Consider the following 5,618-nt stretch of genomic DNA (forward strand, 5'->3'; position numbering starts at 1 on the left):
TGCCAACAACTATCCTTATCTCTGCAGTGATTCGGCACAAATGTTGTAGATGATAATGGCTTGCTGATCTGCTTTATTTTCCAAAGTTGTTTTGATCCAGTGTTGATTTATTGTTTCCGAAATACAGTTCCATATACCTTGATTCCAAATTGTTGCTATTCCTCCTGAGGCTCCTCTTGCCTCACTAATGCTTCCTCTATACTGTCTCTGCTGCTCAATGACTTTATTCATTTCCTTGTGGTTTTGTTTTGTTTCTTGTAACATAATAATTCCTGGCTTCTCAGAAATGATAAGATCCCTTAGGGCTGCTACCTTAGAGGGGTGCCCAAGTCCCCTGATGTTCCAAGATAATATTTTCATCATTGGATATGCGATATGCGGGGAGGTGCTCACCCCCCTTGGTCCTTGTTGATTGCTTTTTTGTCACACTGCCCCAGGATATAAGTTTCTATGGGTGTCTGCGTTCCTAATGCTATGTCCTTTTGCGCATTCTCATCCCTGTGTTGCTTAGCAGATTTCTTACTTGGGCCAGGTTTCTTGGAGGGTTCACTAGAATCCCTGTGATCTTTAGATGAGCTTCTGGTGATTCTGTTGAGGGGAGGATCAAGAAGAGGCTGAGAGGAAATAGTAAGAGGCAATGAGGATTCGATAGTGTCTTGGCGTTGGTTTTCAGGGAGAGGGCGCTCGTGGGGATCGGGAGGAGAGTGGGGGGATAAGGGGTCTTCTTCCTCCAAAGATTCAAAGGGGTTTGATATAGAGGGTAATGGCTGAGTCAAGATGGGAGGGGAGGAGAAGGATGCAGCTTGGATTTCTAGGGGAGGCTTTGGTTTTGGGCCAGACTGTTTGGGGTTTGCTTTCTTTTTTTGACTTGTTCCCATGTGTCTTCACTAGCTTCAGAATTTTCATTCATTTCATTTTCTTTTAGTTTACTATACCTATTAACAAAATGACCATATTCATGGCATACCTTACATTTGAACGGGATTTGTTCGTAGTCCAGCTGCTGAATATGGGTCCATTGGTCCACTTTGATCTTGATTGCTTCCGGAAGGCCCTTTCCTAAGTTGACTTCAACACAGATCCTTGCACATGCGTGCATGTTGTCCTTTGGTTCGCATCTGTCGATGTATTTTCTGACAGCGTTCCCAATGGCTTTGACCGATTCATCTCCCCAGCAATGAAGAGGGAGATGGGGCAAGCAAACCCAAACCGGGACTGCATTAGGTATATCCATTTCTGGGTTGAAGTCAGGGGACCATCTGTTCAGATAGAGACCTCTCGAATCCATGAAGTAGGGACCATTTCTGAAGATGAGATTCTGGTCTTCTTTGGTTTCAAAGAGGAATGTGTAGTAACCCCTTCCACAGAATCTTATTGCAATTTTTTCTCGGATGTTCGCATTCCAGTTGCACTCCACCCATTTCTGTACAGCTCTGGGAGAGGGCCACAGGCCAGTAAATTCTCCAACCAAACCTCTCTTTGCTAGAGATATCGCTGCCTTCCTTGGGAGACTAGGGGGAAGGGAGATTTCTGGGATGTCAACTAGTTTCTTGACGAACTTTGAAGCTGTGGGTTTGTTTCAGATGGTAGCATTTTCAGAAATGAGAGAGGTGAAGTTCTCAGCCTGGTCTTCATTGTCTTGCATCTGGGAGGGGTCAATCGCAGCCATGGAAAGGCCAGACAGGAGTCAGTCAAAGCACTGGTCGGAGGAGGAGGGTAGAGCTCGACTGCGGGGGTGTTGAGGAGGAAGACTGGAGGCCCAACAGTAGGGGCTGCCAGGCGAGAGGCCTACGGAGGGCCGCAGGAGGTGAGGTTGCAGGGGCGCGGGAGCTCCGGTTCAAAATCTCGCACGCGATCAAAAGGTCGACATTGGAGCTTGTACATTTTTGCACCTTTTGGTGGTGTGAAATTTCTCCATGTCTCTGTTATCAGGTTATGAAAATCAGGGTGATTCAGCCAAAAGGCTTCAAAGCGAAAGGGCCTGCGAACATTGTCTCCCAGTCTTTGCCAGTGAAGCCTAATAGGCCAATGGTCCAAGCCAGAGAGTGGCAATATAGAGGCCAAGAGATCCCCGCCAAGATGTATTGCATTATCAGAGATCAGGAATTTGTCTAATCGAGATGCAATTTGGTGGGCATCTGCACGCTTGTTGTTCCAAGTATAAACGCCATTGTTGAATTCCATATCTATAAGCCTGTTATTATGAATGTAGTTTTTGAAGTGCGTGCTTTCATAGTCCAGCTTGATCCGTCCTCCTCTTTTTTCCTCCAATCTTGTAATCATGTTGAAGTCCCCTCCTATGATCCAAAGTGGGTGGGATCTTTCTGAGTTGATCTGAGTTAGGGTGTTCAGTGTGTCTACTTTGTTTGTTGCCTCCTGGGGGAAGTAGACATTAGTTAAGTGTCCATGAACATTTGTCCCTGTTAAATGAAACTTGGCCTGAATAAAGTGCTTACTGGCATGTATGTTGGTAAGTGTTATAGCTCTATCATCCCAAACGATGGCTATCCCTCCTAAGGCTCCCATGGCTTCCACTGCCACTTCTTTGCTTCCTGGCCACGCTTTGGAAAGGCTCTAATCCAAAATTGTGGAATTACACTTGGTCTCCTGCAAGAAGAGAATTTGAGGCTTTTCCTATTGTAGCATGTTCTTTATAATCGTCCCTTCCCCGGGCTATTGAGACCTCTGATGTTTCATGAGATGAGCTTCATGATTCATGATTGGGAAGGGGATTATAGTATTTGGTGAGCTTGGAGTATCTTCCAGATTCCACCAGCATCTCCCCTATGTGGATGGTTCTCTAAAGATCGGTTTTCTGTCCTCGTTTCTTGTTGTCTTTCAAGATATTTGTTCCATCCCACTGACTACTAGTTTGGATGCCTAATGATCTTTGCTTCTGTGCTCTTGAGAGAATTACTTATAAGTTCTCTAGCTGTTGCTCAAGAATTTTGTCATATTCCTTTTTCTTACAAGCCTGTTCAAGGCCCAGTATATCTAGATCTCCGATGTCGAAGCTCTCTGGTTCCTCTTCCATGTGTTGTACTATTTCCTGCTCTACCTCTGTATCATCTACAATCATGAGCTACATCTGAGTGCTATCTACCTCCATACCTTGAGCAGTCCTTTTCTGCATGTTACTGGGAGAGGGCATTTTGGTGTCCGCAGGTTGCTTAGAAGTGAAGGCTTTCTTTGATCTAGATGGAGAAGAATGGGTGGAAGTCTTAGGAATGGATTCAGGTTGTTTATGGTTATCTAAAATATGAACCTTCGACTGGAGCAAGATTTCAAAGTTGTTGCTTGTTGAAGGCAAGAAGGTGCTGGTGACAGGTTTTTTGACTGAGGTAGAGGGCTTTTTATGGGTCTTTTTGTGATTGGGAACTTTTGTGAACCCATCCGGGTCGGATTTGTCCATTGAAGGGGTGGTCGTGGAATTCATATTGGAGGGACAGTCTCAGAATAAATGGCCCAGGGCGTGGCATTTTCAACAGCGGAATGGTACATGCTCGTAATCTATTTTTGGTAACCATTCATAATCATCATGGTAGAGGCTTACCGCGTACGGGAGAGCTTTGCTGAGGTGCACATATACATAGATCCGCGCATAGGAGGTGTATCGCTTCATCTTTGTCTCCTCTGCCACTTTGATGAATTCGCCTAAACCATTCCCAATGTCTCGCAAAGAGTCTTCGTCCCAATACTCCAGAGGGAGAAAATAAAGGCACAACCACACCGAGGCCCAGCTCAAATCTTCTTTGTCCGGGTTAAATCATTCGATCCATCCTCTTAGGTACAGTCCTACCGCATTGAAGAAATATGGTCCTCCATCCAATACCCTGTTTCAGTCCTCCAGACAATTGAAAATGGCAGTAAAGAAGCCCTTAGGCCCTAAATGCAGTGTTATATGCCCTTTTGGCTTCCATTTGGCTGCGATCCAGCCGTGCAAAGCTTTCTCTATTGCCCAAAGGCCTATGAACTTTCCTATCAAAACATGATCCCTCATAAACTAGATCTGAGTGTTGATGTGCTGACTTGGGAGCTCGATTTTGGGTCTGTCAACTGCTACCGGCTTGCAGGTGTTTGACGTCACTCGTGGTTCTTCATTTGTGTTGTTATTCGTTGGCGTATTTTCATTCTCTGTTGCTGTATCTTCTGGATGGTCCATCCTGACATTTTCAGTCTGTCATAGGCCATTTTCTGTATCAGCGGGGGGAGGCATCATGTCCTCCCCCTGAGGGGATTCCATTGCACGATAGCTGTTCCTTATTGTGCTGTAGCTGCCTTATGGCTGAAGGTTAATGGTAGAACGATGCAGTCTGTGAAGGTCTGCCAGTTGCAGAGCAGCGTCAAACCCTAAGCGCTCTGCTCTCCATTTTCTTTTTTTTTGACATAAATGGTTAGTTTTTATTTAAAATTCGGCAAATCAGCTACCAAGGACTTTAACACTGAAACCCTGTATTTCCTTGTTACAGTCGGTGGGGAAAGAAGATTTTGCTTTTGAATAGTCCTCTAAATGAGTTACAATGCGAATGCAGATAGAGGCTTGAAAAATAACTTGATTTGGTTTCAGGATGGTGCCTTGAAATTCCGCTGCTTTTGCTTTCCGTGACGTAGCTCTGCTTCCTAGCTTGCAGAGAGGAGATCCAACGCGCCGGAGTGTCGGATCATCCCAAGAATCACTGCGTTTTCTTTTTGAAATGTATGGCGGAGTGTTATATAGTGTTCAAGAATGCCAAGAGCGGTAAATTGGCCTTGAAGAGGCCCTTGTGAACTCCCCAGCACCTACCCAGATGCAACAGTGAGTTCCAACGATGAACAAAGATCGAAAATGCCATGGTTGCATTCTGAATTTTCCCTTGTGGATGAGTTCGCGTTTCCTAATAGTAGCCAGCTCAAAATGGTTCGGTCCCGAAGTCTGGAGAATCTGAATTAGCGAAATGCTCAAAGGAACAGAGGCCCAGACAACTCCAAAATTAAGGAATGCTGCAGTCCAATTCAACATCATTTACTAACAGAGATCTCCTGCTCCTGAGAGAGCCTAGGTTGGCTGCCAAGTCTGCCTGTGAGTTTAACTTCCTCAGAACATGATAGAAGGAGATTTTGTGGAACTTGGGCAATAGTAGTCTGATTTTTTTGAGGATGGGGGCTAACTGCACCTGAGAAGGGATCTTTTGAGAGTTCATAGCCTATATAATTAGTCTAGAGTCTCCAAAGATTGAGATGGAGAGGAGATTCCTCTTGATAGCTAGATTTAGACCCTGCCACAGAGCAAGAGCCTCTGCTCTATTGTTTGTTTCATGCCCCAGGCCCCAAGGAAAGCACAACTCAGTTGAGCCACCTGGGCTTAAGATAACTCCCCCGCCACCCGCCTTTCCTGGGTTACCTTTAGAGGCCCCATTGAAGAACAGGCAGTGATCATCCAAAGTAGATCTCCATTTAATGAATTCCTGTTCTTCCAGACGAGTTTCCAAATGAGAAGGGGCTTTAGCAAGAGGAATGGATCTATTCTGATGATTCGGAACAAGCTCTTTTAACCATTGATCTTCCTCACTATCCATAATCATGCCATTTCTTATGGTGGGTTTGGTTTCTAAGGCTTCCCCCAACAGAGCTTTGATCTT

The sequence above is a fragment of the Pinus tabuliformis genome, chromosome 2_1, assembly GCF_031772625.1.
Source record: "Pinus tabuliformis cultivar Carrire ecotype Pingquan chromosome 2_1, CPIR1, whole genome shotgun sequence".
In the NCBI taxonomy this organism is placed as follows: domain Eukaryota; kingdom Viridiplantae; phylum Streptophyta; class Pinopsida; order Pinales; family Pinaceae; genus Pinus; species Pinus tabuliformis.